Source organism: Citrus clementina, unplaced genomic scaffold (genome assembly GCF_000493195.1).
Source record: "Citrus clementina cultivar Clemenules unplaced genomic scaffold, Citrus_clementina_v1.0 scaffold_8, whole genome shotgun sequence".
NCBI classification, from domain to species: domain Eukaryota; kingdom Viridiplantae; phylum Streptophyta; class Magnoliopsida; order Sapindales; family Rutaceae; genus Citrus; species Citrus x clementina.
Window position 1 is genome coordinate 15856954 of NW_006262022.1, and position 16779 is coordinate 15873732.

Here is a 16779-nt window from a genome sequence, read left to right on the forward strand (position 1 = left end):
TACCAATAGCATTTCATCATGGGAACAAATGGTAACAAAATTTTTGAATAAATATTTTCCAGTGCATAAAACCAATGCTATTCGCAGGGAAATCTCAGAGTTTACCCAGAGAGAGGACGAGCAATTTTTCGAAACATGGGAGCGATTCAATGGGCTACTCTTGAAGTGTCCACATCATGGGTACGAGAAATGGCACCAATGTCAATACTTTTTGGAGGGATTACTGCCGAATGTGCAAGAATGGTTAATGGCAACAAGTGGAGGAGAGCTAATATCAAAAAGTGCATCAGAGATTTGGGAATTCTTCCAGCGACAAGCGGATAATTCCTAACAACGGAGTCGATCACTCAGGAATACTAGAAGAATTAAGGGAGTAAATGAGGTTCACATTGGCGAATCAAGTTCAGAAATTAAAGAAGTCAAAGCGATAATTGAAGGTCTCTCTCGACAAATAGCGTCATTATCGACTGCTAAATCAACCGAGCCACATGACCATGACTCATACTCAGATCACACCAATGCCATAAGTGTAATGAGAAAACCATCGAATTACAACCCATACTCCAACACATATAACCCTGGATGGAGAGACCACCCCAATTTTTCATGGTCTCAAGGATTCCAACAAAACGGACCAGCAGCTCCAGCTCCACCAATTCCACAAAATCCTCAAGCCTCTCAGCCACCATTTAGACCATACAATCAGAACCAGAACCACTCTCAACCTAGACCATGGGAGGATGCATTCCAGAATTTCAGGAATGTTACTCACTCCACGATTGAGCAACAGAACCGCACCATTGATGGACTACGAAATGAGTTGAGAGCGGGCTTCAACTCACAAGCCCAATCAGTTTCAAGCCTCGAGAAGATGGTGGGACAACTTACTTCTTCAGTTCAAACCTTGGCAATGACTGTTGAGAAAGGCAAATTTCCAAGTCAACCAGTGCCTAATCCTAAAGGAGTACATGAAGCAAGTACTAGTTCACCACAGCAGCATGGAGAGGTCAAAGCAATCATGACCTTGCGAAAAGGAAAGGAAGTCGACAACAAAGTGGAGATGCCGGTGACAAAAGAAAATCAAATTGTACCTGTGAATGTTGATGACTCATCACCAGAGGAGAAAGAAGAAACCAACCCACGAGAATACGTTCCCAAAGCTCCATTCCCCCAGAGGTTAGCTAAAGGCAAGAAGGGAAAATCCACAGGTGAGATTCTTGAATTTTCAACAGGTAAGTGTTAACATCCCTTTACTTGATGTTATTAAACAAGTTCCATCTTATGCTAAGTTTCTTAAAGACCTTTGTACTAAAAAGAGAAATATGCATGTTCAAAAGAAGGCATTTTTAACAGAAAACGTTAGTTCTATCCTCCAACATAAAATTTCTTTAAAATGTAAAGACCCAGGCTCCCCTACTATTTCATGTAGCATAGGGAACCACACAATTGAGAATGCTTTGTTGGATTTAGGAGCTAGTGTAAATTTGTTGCCTTATTCAGTATTTGTGAAACTTGGACTTGGAGAATTACACCCAACTCCAGTGGTGTTACAGCTTGCAGATCGATTCACGAAAATACCTCGTGGCATTGTGGAGGACGTGCTTATCCAGGTAGACAAGTTTTATTTTCCTGTTGATTTCATTGTAATTGACATTCAACCAATACAGGACTCAAGGAAGCACATCCCCATTATTCTAGGCCGACCTTTCTTGGCAACTGCGGATGCTCACATTCGATGCAGGACCGGAAATATGCAGTTGTCCTTCGGCAACATGACTATGGAGCTGAACATCTTCAACATTGCCAAACAACCTCACAGTGCAGGTGATGGAATTGTTGATGTGGATTTAATTGAAGCATTAGTTGATGATACTTTTCTTTCAAACCTTAGTGATGATCCTTTACAAACATGTTTAACTCACTTTGGTTTGGATTTTGATATTGACAGATCGGTCGATGAGGTCAACGCCCTGCTTGACTCAGCACCATCTATGGACACTAATAAATGGAAGTCAAGAGTTGAGCAACTAGTACCATCAGAGAAGCAACTCATTCCATCATCAGAATTACCACCGAAACTCGAGCTCAAACCATTGCCCAACACTTTGGAATATGCATTTTTGGGAAAAGAAAGTACTCTGCCGGTAATCATCTCATCATCCCTAAATGACGATAAAAAAGGTAAGTTGTTGGATGTTTTAAAAGATCACAAAGGAGCATTAGGATGGACGATAGCAGATATAAAAAGGTATAAATCCAGTAGACTGCATGCATTACATTCACCTCGATGAAAATGCTAAATCTACTAGGGAAATGCAACGTCGGTTAAATCCTAATATGAAATAAGTTGTTAGAACAGAAGTCCTTAAGCTATTAGATGCAGGTATCATTTACCCAATTTCTGATAGTTCATGGGTCAGTCCTGTACAAGTCGTCCCCAAAAAGCCAGGAGTCGCAGTAGTTACCAATTCTGATAATGAATTGATACCCACTAGAGTAACTACAGGATGGCGTGTATGCATTGATTATAGAAAATTGAATTCTGTCACACGTAAAGACCAATTTCCTTTACCATTTATTGATCAAATGCTTGATAGATTAGCAGGCCATGAATTTTATTGCTTTCTAGATGGCTACTCAGGATATAATCAGATTCCCATAGCACCAAAAGATCAAGAGAAAACTACTTTCACTTGCCCTTTTGGCACTTTTGCATATAGGAGGATGCCATTTGGATTATGTAATGCACCTGCTACATTTCAATGATGCATGTTGAGCATTTTTTCTGATATGGTTGAACGATTCCTTGAAGTCTTTATGGATGACTTTTCTATCTTTGGTGATTCGTTTGATCAATGTTTACATCATCTAACACTAGTTTTGCAGAGATGTATCGAGAAGAACTTAGTCTTAAATTGGGAGAAATGCCATTTATGGTAAAACAAGGTATTGTTCTCGGTCACATCATTTCGAGCAAAGGTATTGAGGTTGACAAAGCCAAGGTGGATCTCATTTCTAATCTTCCTCCACCCAAAACAGTCAGAGAAGTAAGATCTTTCCTTGGGCATGCTGGTTTCTATAGACGTTTCATTAAAGATTTTAGCAAAGTTTCTAGACCCTTATGCAATTTACTTGCTAAGGATGTACAATTTATCTTTAATGATTCATGTCTTGTGGCTTTTGAAAAGTTAAAGCAGTTGTTAACATCATCACCCATCATTCAGCCCCCAAACTGGAGCTTACCATTTGAACTCATGTGCGATGCATCTGATTATGCAGTAGAGCAGTATTAGGACAAAGAGTTGATCGAATTCATCGTCTTATTTATTATGCTAGTATGACATTAAATGATGCACAGTTGAACTATTCAACTACTGAAAAAGAAACGCTAGCAGTAGTGTTTGCATTGAAAAAATTTCGATCTTATCTCATTAGTTATAAAATAATTATATTCACAGATCATGCTGCTCTTAAATATCTTCTCATAAAGAAAGATGCAAAAGCTAGACTAATTCGTTGGGTGTTACTTTTTCAGGAATTTGACTTGGAATTAAAAGATAAGAAAGGTACAAAAAATGTTGTGGCGGACCACCTCTCTCGTCTCCATTTTGACACAATTATAGAATCATTACCATTGAATGAGTCATTTCCAGATGAACAATTGATGAGTGTGGAAGTATTACCATGGTATGCTGATATCGTTAATTATCTTATTACAGGTCAACTTCCAGAGCATTGGACCAAGCAAGATAAGGCTAAATTCTTTGCAGAGATAAAGAATTTCTTTTGGGATGACCCGTATTTGTTCAAGTATTGTGCAGACCAAATTGTTAGACAATGTGTCCTAGAAAATGAAATTCAGAATATTCTTTCATTCTGCCATGAACAAGCTTGTGGAGGCTATTTCAGTGCTAAGAAAACAACAACTAAAGTTTTACAATGTGGTTTCTATTGGCCAATTATATTTCGAGACGCTTACACTTTCTGTTCTTCATGTGATAGGTGTCAACGAATGGAGAGCATTACACGAAGGAACATGATGCCACTAAATCCAATTTTAGTGGTTGAGATTTTTGACGTATGGGGTATCGACTTCATGGGACCTTTTCTCCCTTCTTTTGGCCATCAATACATATTGGTTGCTGTTGACTACATATCGAAATGGGTAGAAGCAATTCCATGTAGGACCAATGATCACAAGGTGGTGATAGCATTTTGTGAAAAGTAACATTGTTTCACGATAATCAGTGATGGTGGTGCCCACTTTTGTAACAAAGCATTCAAAGCTCTTTTGACAAAGTATTCAATCACACACAAAGTGGCAACCCCATATCATCCGCAAACTAGTGGCCAAGTTGAGATATCCAATCGAGAAATAAAGCATATATTAGAAAAAACGGTGAGGCCAGACAGAAAGATTGGTCATTAAGACTTGATGATACATTATGGGCATATAGAACGGCTTTCAAGACCCCGATTGGGATGTCACCCTATAGACTAGTGTATGGAAAAGCTTGCCACCTACCTGTGGAACTCGAGCATCGTGCATATTGGGCCATCAAGAAATTCAATTTTGACATGCAGCAAGCCAGCTCAGAAAGAAGATTACAGCTGGCAGAACTTGAAGAAATTCGCAATGATGCATACGAAAATGCCAAGATTTACAAGCAACGAATGAAAGTCTTCCATGATAAGCAAATTATGAGAAAATCGTTCACTCCAGGTCAGAAAGTGCTTTTATTCAATTCTTGCTTGCACCTATTCCCAGGTAAGTTACGCTCTCGTTGGTCTGGTCCCTTTATTGTTCATATTGTTTTTCCACATGGGGCAACTGAAATTAAGGACCCAAAGAACGGTGTCATGTTTAAAGTTAATGGTCAAAGATTAAAGCCATATCTAGAGTACCAACCACATGACGAAGACACCGAAATAAATTTGAGTGACCCACCAAATTTGAATTGATTTTTTTTTCTTTTCGTTGATTTGATTTTTCTTTCTTTCTTTTTATTATTATTCTTTTGCTAATTGAAATTGTTTTTGCATAAGTGTGTGTTTATTTTACCATTAAGTTTTCTCTTGTCATTTTTAATCATGGGTCTCATACTTAGACCGTTCCTCCTGAACATTCTTAAACCACTTCAACGTGTCAAAACTCATCTCAAAAGGCAGATTCAATTTTATAAAACACAACGCATTTAGGCTCTACAACCACCAGAGTTAGTAGCCTATGTTGAGGGTTTAGAACGCCAACTTAGAGACATTGAGAGAAGTGTTTACGACATCCAATTGGAGCTTGAGGTAAATTCAATAAGAGGACGATTTTAATTGTGTGTTTTTATTTGTTTTTCTATTTGTGTGCTTTAGTTTGTTACCCCGGTGAAGTGGCGGATAACGGTACTCCGTGACAATCAAGTCGGTTACTTCAGTTTCCCATAATAACTGATATTCTGAGGCGAAGGTATGGACAGAAACGAGATTCTAGCGAAGCTTCACAAGCGATTCCCTTCACTTCCTCAGAATGCCCTCCTTACGATCTATAAAGCTCGGTCCGAACGCATGCGATTACTCATGAGGAATAACATACCTGCTGACATTCGTTGGTTAATCGAGGCTAAAGTACGATCGGCAGGTGAGTTACCTCCAAAATTTATTGCATACATGCCTGGTTGTGGTAAAGGAAATTATGCAAGAAAACGACGAGCTCGAAGAATTTCTGTTGCTTGTCATAAGTGTGCCAGAATGAGTTGCAATAAAAACCCATGTTCTTTAGGAATGATGTCTCATAACAGGGAAGATAAGATTCAATTCATTAGGGATGGCTTGAATAAGGAGTCATTGGATGATATCCTTTTGTCTCTTGAAACGCATCCCAGTGGATATGTGCAAGGAGCGATTCTCCAGTTATGGCCATTATTTCAGAAAGAGCATGCACGATATAGTCTCGGGAATCTGACTATAAACGACCCTGTTTGCCAGTTTATAAGAAAACTGGATAGGAAGCCTATCCTCGACCCATAGAGGGCGTTCAAGCCGTTTCTGGACGTAAAACCAGAGGAAGATGTGAGCCACAGTCGCAACTACCTGTAAATATCCTTTTACTTTATTGTTATTTTATTTCACTATTGTCTTATTGTTTGCATTATTGTCTTTAATAATTTTATTACTGTTTACTTTTTCCTTTTTACTCTTTCCTTTTTGACTTGCGAACCACGTGCTTTACGCGTTATTTGACACTGACATATTACCTCATACACAACCATGACCCACTATCACCGAGGCTCTTAAATGTGATTTCTTTTTTGTCAAGCACTCACAAATTGTTTTTGAGAAGTATCAGAATGTCAGCTACTCCCAATAGATAATTCAAGAACATTTGTGTGCTTTCTGGATTTACATATGGCAAATATAAAGAGTTCGTTGAGGCAGCCATAGATCTTGGTCGAAGCATAGCAGCGAGAAAATTACACTTGGTGTATGGAGGAGGTAATCGAGGGTTATCAAAAATGGTCTCAGAAGCAGCTTTTATCAGGGGAAGTCAAGTGTTAGGCATCATCCCAAGAGTCTTAAAACCATTGGGCAGTTCGTCTGACTCATCAACTGGAGAAGAGTTAGTCGTCTCAGGTATGTAAGAAAGAATAACTAAAATGCTTAATCATGCTGATGCTTTTATTTTCCTTCCAGGAGATCTTGCAACCCTAGAGGCACTTATCACACTAGCATCTTGGGCCCATCTGCACATCCACCAAAAACCTATCGGTTTGTTAAATGTCAATAACTTTTATGATGGCTTTATCGCATTTCTTAACCATGCAATAAAAAACTATTTCATTCCTTCTAATGTGAAAAAACTTTTTATTTGTACTCACACTGCTAATGAGCTACTTGATATGTTACAAGCTTATAAACTGGAGCCAGACCCCTGGACCTTTGTGTTGGAGCGCCCAAATAATGATGGTAACAGTAGCCGCAGTAAGAAGTACAAATTAGATTTAACTCTCCGCTTGTAAATATTGTTTTCTGTGTTGCACCACCCAGGTGATGTCTTCTAAACTCTACTTCTTTCCTTTCAAACATTGAGGAAAATGTTTCGTTCTGGTTGGGGGGAGGGAATAGTCGACAATTGTGGAATTTTGGTTAAGTTTTTACTGATTTTTGTTGTAGAAACTAACTGTTGCTAACTTTTTGTATTGAAGATGGCTGAATATGGAGGGTAGTGACTCTAGAAACGCATCTTCATCGTTTAAAAAAAAATAAAAAAAAATTAATTAAAAAATTTTAAAAAAATCTTTTTCTTTATTAAGTTTTGATGTTCATTTTTCTTCTTCTTTTTAATTTCTCCTCTATAAATATACATTTTCCAACTTGTGAGTCGAAGATGGGTGAATATGGAGTGTAGTTCCTGTAGAAACGCATCTTCTTTAAAAAAAAAAATATTTTCGTTTTCTATCATTTTACGTGTAACTTTTCTAATTAGTTTTTATGCATCATTTTCACATTTCTGCATGCATATTTTCCTTTCATGTTTAGAATAGGTTGGGGGGTAGAATGTTGTTTAAAAAAAAAATTTTGTGATTTGTTTTAACATTGGATGACATGATTAATTTTAAATTTTAGTATTTGTATTATCTTTGGTCTTAAGTGATGTTACATTATGTTTGCTACTCTACATGTTGATGTCGGATACAAATATAAGTTGCTTGAAGGAATGAACATGCCATAATAAGTACCAAGTGAGTTTTTGAGCCTATTATTTTTCTTGGAGAATAACCCTTTTGCCTACTCTTTATACAGCTTAGCAGTTTATTATTTTACACACGATCTCTAAATTGCTTTTGAGTTAACCCTTAAAAAAAATTATAAAATAAAAAAAAGAGAAAAAAATGTGTGTTGTTACATTGGGAGGCCCATCTAACTAGTAGGTATGGATGATTATTTAGAGCCCTAAAAGACGATGGAAAAGGCCATCTTTGATCCGTTTGAGCCTTTCTAGCCATCCCTTTTATTAAATATCCATAGTTAACCCTTTTGAGCCTTTAAAAAAAAAAAAACCTTTTCTTTGTCAACTTATATCTTGACCCACTCTGATTTGGAGTATTACCCGATGTCTTATAAGTTCCATTACCTATTTATGTTTGAGAAAAATGTAAATAATTATTTTTTTCAGTGAAGTTATGCCAAAAAAAAAAGAGAAAAAAAATACAAAAGTTGTTGTTTCAAAAGAATAAAAATAAAAATAATAGGTGAAATCCACCTTGCAACTTCAAAAAAAAAATCTCTGCATTTTTCTCAAACATACACTTTGTTTTCCTTATTTCCCTTCTTTGTTAGCCATGTCTCTAGCCTACGTTACGTCCTAATAAAAGTCCTTCCTGATTTTAGGGAACTATAGTTTGAAATAGAAGCTAGTTATATGGGCTAAAAAGATGTAGTGATGCATAATAATTAAAAAAAAGATAAATAAAGTGGGTTAACTAGCATTTTTGTTTGACTTGAGTTCGTATTATTTCTAAGCTGAGGGCATATTTATTTCATCTTGGTGAGAGCATGTGATATCACTTCTTTATTATTTTCTCTCTCAATTACCATTCATTGGAGTGACTATTTTTATTAGTTTTAATTTCTTTGTGAGAGTGTCACTACTTCCAGTGAGATTTTGGGGTTTGACATGTCATTCTTGAAAGTAGGTATGACAAAGTCTACTGGGCTGATTCATGTGGATGGTTGATGTGGGTGTGATGTTGCTTTAGACTGGAGATAATGCTTATACTTTTATTTGATTGCTATCATTAATTTGATGGAATAAATACGAGTGTTTCTATTAAAAAAAATAATTATTTTGAATTTGAATTTTGTTTTCTCTTTATTTGCTAGGGACTAGCAATAAGCTGGTTGGGGGGTGTGTTGAGTGTTAGAAAATGCATATTTATAAAGGAGAAAACCGTCATTTTACATTTCAAGTCTTACTAACAACCCTTACTTTTATGTATTTAACCTTCTTGTGATTTAATTACATGTGTTTTATTTTAATTAAGTATTTTATGTATTTTAGGGGCATTATAGTCATTGCACAATAAAGGAGAGATCAGACGGCAAAACGGACATCACTTTTGAACTCAGGACGGTCGAAACCTTAAGAGGAGCATAAAAGGAAAAATGGCACTATTCATATGTATGGTACTATTCACGTGTACGGTACTATCTACGTTACTGTTCTCAACACTGTTCACATAGACGGATCGATGACGTGGCATTGACCGATGATGTGGCATTGACTGATGAGGTGTCACGATCCTGTTGGGCTAAAATTCTTATGTACTGTTGATGGTGACGTGGCAGCATATCAGTGGATGAAAAATCTCGCGTACGGTACATGCATCACATAGGATTATTTTCAACCAAACCGCGTTACTGTTTATCCGGGTCAAACCGTGTTACTGTTCATCCGCGTGGTCAAACCGCGTACTGTTGACTGATGACGTGGCGCAATCCTGAGCGTCCAAACTGTTTTTAATCCGATGGCCATGATTTACTTGATGTATCTATAAAAAGGGGGCCTTTCCCCCCTAATTGGATATCTCTGAATCTATTTTTGGGATCCATTTTCTATAATTCCTTCTCCATCTTGTATTTTCTTCGTATTTTAATAAATTCCCATTTTGCCCCTAGTTCAATTATGAGTGGCTAATTTTCTTTCAAGCTTGGGTTGAAGGTGAAGTCTCAACATGTGTCATGAGCTTAATTTGGTAAATTTATTTTCTCTCCCCCTCTAGTTTTTGTGGATGTTTTGACTTCTCGTCGACAAATAATAATAATCTTGTCTAAATACCGCCTTGGTTACACTGGCTCTCTAGTATAAGATTATTATTATTTGGCACGATAAGCCCTTAGCACCATATTGATTAGAGCATGGTTCATGAGGTATGGATTCCCCCCTCATGATTTAATTGGCATTAATACGGATTATTTAGCCCATGATGCATGTTGATACGGATCCAGATACCCAAGTACGTCATTTTAATAGAATTCTCTTCAATTTATTCTCGCCATTTTAATTTAAGTTTTAGCATATTCCAAATCATTTCCACCACAAATCCAATCACCCATTTACAAAATTAATTCTACACAATTAAAATCCACCTACTCGTGGGATCGACACTCGTCACCATTAGTCTATTCTACAATAAATTCGTGCGCTTGCGAGTACATTAAAATTTGCACAACATCTTGTATTTTTTTTTAAAAAAAAGAAAAAAAAAGAAAACAAAAAGTGAATCTGTATTTAGAGGTTAGTATTTCTTTTCTTTCTCTATTCTTTACAATTATGCATTTAGAGGTTAGTAATTTTTAAGTTATTTTTCTTTGTAATTTTTGTTTTATCTTAATTTAATTTTCTTTATTAAGTTTTAATTTAATTTTTAGTTAATTTCATGTATTTGTTTTTGTGTATTTTTATAGAAAGGTTGTAATAGCGCAATAAGGTTAGTATCATAATTTCTCCCTCTTCTTTATTTTTATTTGTTTTGTTCCCATATTTATTTTTTTTATTTGTTTTGCATGCATGGTCGTAGGTCATTATTACCTAATCTTGAACCTATAGACCTTGAACTAGAAGAAACACTTCGCACGCACAAGAACGTTAAAAATAAAATGGATTTACAAGCACAACAGGAGAGGCCATTTAAGGACTATTTTAGTCCCTTAGCTAATTTGAGCACATCATGCATAAGATATCCAAATGTAGCTGCTAGGAGTTTTGAATTAAAACCCAGTGTGCTAAATTGTCTCCCAACATTTTATGGCCTAGAAAATGAGGACCCATATAATCATCTGAATGATTTTCATGCAATTTGTCAAACTTTTAACTATGAAAATTTTTCAGACAATGATGTTAAACTCGGATTATTCCCATTTTCTTTAAAGGATAGAGCTCGTTCATGGTTAAATACTTTACCTGCTAATAGCATTTCATCATGGGAACAAATGGTAACAAAATTTTTGAATAAATATTTCTCAGTGCATAAAACCAACGCTATTCGCAGGGAAATCTCGGAGTTTACCCAGAGAGAGGACAAACAGTTTTTTGAAACATGGGAGCGATTCAATGAGCTACTCTTGAAGTGTCCACATCATGGGTACGAGAAATGGCACCAATGCCAATACTTTTTGGAGGGATTATTGCCGAATGTGCAAGAATGGCTAATGGCAACAAGTGGAGGAGAGCTAATGTCAAAAAGTACATCAAAAATTTGGGAATTCTTCCAGCGACAAGCGGATAATTCCCAACAACGGAGTCGATCACTCAGGAATACTAAAAGAATTAAAGGAGTGAATGAGGTTCACATTGGCGAGTCAACTTCGGGAATCAAAGAAGTCAAGGAGATGGTTGAAGGTCTTGCTCGACAAATAGCATCGTTATCGACTGCTAAATCAACAGAACCACATGACCATGACTCATACTCCGATCAAGCCAATGCCATAGGTGTAAAGAGAAAACTATCTAATTATAACCTATACTCCAACACATATAACCCTGGATGGAGAGACCACCCCAATTTTTCATGGTCTCAAGGATTCCAACAGAATGGACCAGCAGCTCTAGCTCCACCAATGTAACAAATTCCACAAAATCCTCAAGCCTCTCAGCCACCATTTAGACCATACAATCAGAACCAAAACTACTCTCAACCCAGACCATAGGAGGATGCATTCCAGAATTTCAAGAATGTTACTCACTCCACAATTGAGCAACAAAACTGCACCATTGATGGACTACGAAATGAGTTGAGGGCAGGCTTCAATTCACAAGCCCAATCAGTTTCAAGCCTCGAAAAGATGGTGGGACAACTTGCTTCTTCAGTTCAGACCTTGGCAATGACTGTTGACAAAGGCAAATTTCCAAGTCAACCAGTGCCTAATCCTAAAGGAGTGCATGAAGCAAGTACCAGTTCACCACAGCAGCATGGAGAAGTCAAAGCAGTTATGACCTTGCGAAAAGGAAAAGAAGTCGACAACAAAGTGGAGATGCCGGTGACAAAAGAAAATCAAATTGTACCTGTGAGTGTTGAGGACTCATCACCGGAGGAGAAAGAAGAAACCAACCCACAAGAATATATTCCCAAAGCTCCATTTCCTCAGAGGTTAGCTAAAGGGAAAATCCACAGGTGAGATTCTCGAAATCTTCAAACAGGTAAGTGTTAACATCCCTTTGCTTGATGCTATTAAACAAGTTCCATCTTATGCCAAGTTTCTTAAAGACCTTTGTACTAAAAAGATAAATATGCATGTTCAAAAGAAGACATTTTTAACAGAAAACGTTAGTTCTATACTCCAACATAAAATTTCTTTAAAATGCAAAGACCCAGGCTCCCCCACTATCTCATGTAGTATAGGGAACCACACAATTGAGAATGCTTTGTTGGATTTAGGAGCTAGTGTAAATCTGTTGCCTTATTCAGTATTCGTGAAACTTGGACTGGGAGAATTACACCCAACTCCAGTGGCGTAACATGACTATGGAGCTGAACATCTTCAACATTGCCAAACAACCTCACAATGCAGATGATGGAATTATTGATGTGGATTTAATTGAAACAATAGTTGATAACACTTTTCTTTCAAACCTTAGTGATGATTCTTTACAAATATGTTTAACTCACTTTGGTTTTGATTTTGATATTGACAGATCGGTCGATGAGGTCAATGCCCTACTTGACTCAGCACCATCCATGGACACTAATAAATGGAAGTCAAGAGTTGAACAACTAGCACCATCAGAGAAGAAACTCATCCCATCATCAGAATCACCACCGAAACTCGAGCTCAAACCATTACCCAACACTCTGGAATATGCATTTTTGGGAGACGAAAGTACTCTGCCGGTAATCATCTCATCATCCCTAAATGACGAACAAAAAGGTAAGTTGTTGGATATTTTAAAAGAGCACAAAGGAGCATTAGTATGGACCATAGCAGACATTAAAGGTATAAACCCAGTAGACTGCATGCATTACATTCACCTTGATGAAAATGCTAAAACTACTAGGGAGATGCAACGTCGGTTAAATCCTAACATGAAAGAAGTTGTTAGAACTGAAGTCCTTAAGCTATTAGATGCAGGTATCATTTACCCAATTTCTGATAGTTCATGGGTCAGTCCTGTGCAAGTTGTCCCCAAAAAGTCAGGAGTCATAGTAGTTACGAATGTTGATAATGAATTGATACCCACTAGAGTAACTACAAGATAGCGTGTATGCATTTATTATAGAAAGTTAAATTCTGTCACACGTAAAGACTATTTTCCTTTACCATTTATTGATCAAATGCTTGATAGATTAGCAGGCCATGAATTTTATTGCTTTCTAGATGGCTACTCAGGATATAATCAGATTCCCATAGCACCAAAAGATCAGGAGAAAACTACTTTCACTTGCCCTTTTGGCACATTTGCATATAGGAGAATGCCATTTGGATTATGTAATGCACCTGCTATATTTCAACGATGCATGTTGAGCATTTTTTCTGATATGGTTGAACGATTCCTTGAAGTCTTTATGGATGACTTTTCTGTCTTTGGTGATTTGTTTGATCAATGTTTACATCATCTAACACTAGTTCTGCAGAGATGTATCAAGAAGAACTTGGTCTTAAATTGGGAGAAATGCCATTTTATGGTAAAACAAGGTATTGTTCTCGGTCACATCATTTCGAGCAAAGGTATTGAGGTTGACAAAGCCAAGGTGGATCTCATTTCTAATCTTCCTCCACCCAAAACAGTTAAAGAATTAAGATCTTTCCTTGGGCATGCTGGTTTCTATAGACGTTTCATTAAAGATTTTAGCAAAGTTTCTAGACCCTTATGCAATCTACTTGTTAAGGATGTACCTTTTATCTTTACTGATTCATGTCTTATGGTGTTTGAAAAACTAAAGCAATTGTTGACATCATCACCCATCATTCAGGCCCTAAATTGGAGCTTACAATTTGAGCTCATGTGTGATGCATCTGATTATGCAATAGGAGCAGTATTAGGACAAAGAGTTGATCAAATTCCCCACGTTATTTACTATGTTAGTATGACATTGAATGATGCACAGTTGAACTATTCAACTACTGAAAAAGAAATGCTAGCAGTAGTGTTTGCATTAGAGAAATTTCAATCTTATCTCATTGGTTGTAAAATAATCGTGTTCACAGATCATGCTGCTCTTAAATATCTTCTCACAAAGAAAGATGCAAAAGCTAGACTAATTCGTTGGGTGTTACTTTTGTAGGAATTTGACTTGGAATTCAAAGATAAGAAAGAGACAGAAAATGTTGTGGCGGACCACCTCTCTCATCTCCATTTTGACACAATTACAGAGCCATTAATATTAAATGAGTCATTTCCAGGTGAACAATTAATGAGTGTGGAAGTATTACCATGGTATGCTGATATAGTTAATTATCTTGTTACAGGTCAACTTCCAGAGCATTGGACCAAGCAAGACAAGGCTAAATTCTTTGCAGAGATAAAGAATTTCTTTTGGGATGACCTGTATTTTTTCAAGTATTGTGCTGATCAAATTGTTAGACGATGTGTCTCAGAAAATGAAATTCAGAATATTCTTTCATTCTGCCATGAACAAGCTTGTGGAGGCCATTTCAGTGCTAAGAAAACAGCAACTAAAGTTTTACAATGTAGTTTTTATTGGCCAACTATATTTCGAGATGCTTACACTTTTTGTTCTTCATGTGATAGGTGTCAACGAATGGGGAGCAGTACACGAAGGAACATGATGCCACTAAATCTAATTATAGTGGTTGAGATTTTTGATGTATGGGGTATCGACTTCATAGGTCCCTTTCCCTCTTATTTTGGCCATCAATACATATTGGTTGCTGTTGACTATGTATCGAAATGGGTAAAAGCAATTCCATGTAGAACCAATGATCATAAGGTGGTGATAGGATTTTTGAAAAACAACATTGTTTCACGCTTTGGATTCCCTCGAGCAATAATCAGTGATGGTAGTGCCCACTTTTGTAACAAAGCATTCAAAGCTCTTTTGACAAAGTATTCAATCACACACAAAGTGGCGACTCTGTATCATCTGCAAACCAGTGGCCAAGTTGAGATATCCAATCGAGAAATAAAGCACATATTAGAAAAAACGGTGAGGCCAGACAAGAAAGATTGGTCATTAAGACTTGATGATGCATTATGGGCATACAGAATGGCTTTCAAGACCCCGATTGGGATGTCACCCTACAGGCTAGTGTATGGAAAAGCTTGCCACCTACCTGTGGAACTCGAGCATCATGCGTATTGGGCCATCAAGAAATTCAACTTTGACATGCAGCAAGCCAGCTCAGAAAGAAGATTACAACTGGCAGAACTTGAAGAAATTCGCAAGGATGCATATGAAAATGCCAAGATTTACAAGCAACGAATGAAAGTCTTCCATGATAAGAAAATTATGAGAAAATCATTCACTCCAGGTCAGAAAGTACTTTTATTCAATTCTCGCTTGCACCTATTCCCAGGTAAGTTACGCTCTCGTTGGTCTGGCCCATTTATTGTTCATATTGTTTTTCCACATGGGGCAATTGAAATTAAGGACCCAAAGAACGGTGTCACGTTTAAAGTTAATGGTCAAAGATTAAAGCCATATCTAGAATACTAACCACATGGAGAAGACATCGAAATAAATTTGAATGACCCACCAAATTTGAATTGATTTTTTTTCTTTTCGGTGATTTGATTTTTTCTTTCTTTCTTTCGTTATATTATTCTTTTGCTAATTGAAATTATTTTTGCATAAGTGTGTTTGTTTAACTATTAAGTTTTCTCTTATCATTTTTAATCATGAGTACCTTGCTTAGACCGTTCCTCCTAAACATTCTTAAACCACTTCAACGTGTCAAAACTCATCTCAAAAGGCAGATTCAATTTTGTAAAACACATCGCATTTGGGCTCTACAACCACCAGAGTTAGTATCCTATGTTGAGGGTCTAGATATTGAGAGAAGTGTTTACAACATCCAGTTGGAGCTTGAGGTGAATTCAATAAGAGGACGATTTTAATTTTCTTTGTGTGTTTTAATTTGTTTTTCTGTTTGTGTGCTTTAGTTTGTTACCCCGGTGAAGTGGCGGATAACGGTACTCCATGACAATCAAGTCCGTTACTTCAGTTTCCCATAATAACTGATATTCTGAGGCGAAAGTATGGACAGAAATGAGATTCTAGCGAAGCTTCACAAGCGATTCCCTTCACTTCCTCAGAATGCCCTCCTTACGATCTATAAAGCTCGGTCCGAACGAATGTGATTGCTTATGAGGAATAACATACCTGCTGATATACGTTGGTTAATTGAGGCGAAAGTACGATCGGCAGGTGAGTTACCTCCAAACTTTATTGCATACATGCCTGGTTGTGGTAAAGGAAATTATGCAAGAAAACGAAGAGCTCGAAGAATTTCGGTTGCTTGTCATAAGTGTGCCAGAATGAGTTGCAATAAAAACCCATGTTCTTTAGGAATGGTGTCTGATAACAGGGAAGATAAGATTCAATTCATTAGAGATGGCTTGAATAAGGAGTCATTGGATGATATCCTTTTGTCTCTTGAAACGCATCCTAGTGGATATGTGCAAGGAGCGATTCTCCAGTTATGGCCATTATTTCAGAAAGAGCATGCACGATATAGTCTCGGAAATCTGACTATAAACGACCCTGTTTGCCAGTTTATAAGAAAACTGGATGGGAAGCCTATCCTCGACCATAGAGGGCGTTCAAACCGTTT

The 16779-nt window shown here is 37.1% G+C and overlaps 2 non-coding genes and 1 pseudogene across 2 annotated transcripts; all 3 read right to left on the bottom strand.

Annotated features, from left to right (window-relative positions):
* The window catches only part of LOC112096403, a 66666-nt pseudogene that overhangs the window by 21234 nt on the left and 28653 nt on the right, over positions 1 to 16779 (bottom strand).
* On the bottom strand, positions 80 to 183 carry LOC112096554. Its single transcript, XR_002904455.1, has one exon. It is a non-coding gene; the product is annotated as a small nucleolar RNA R71 (small nucleolar RNA).
* Positions 11032 to 11135, bottom strand: LOC112096560. Its single transcript, XR_002904461.1, has one exon. It is a non-coding gene; the product is annotated as a small nucleolar RNA R71 (small nucleolar RNA).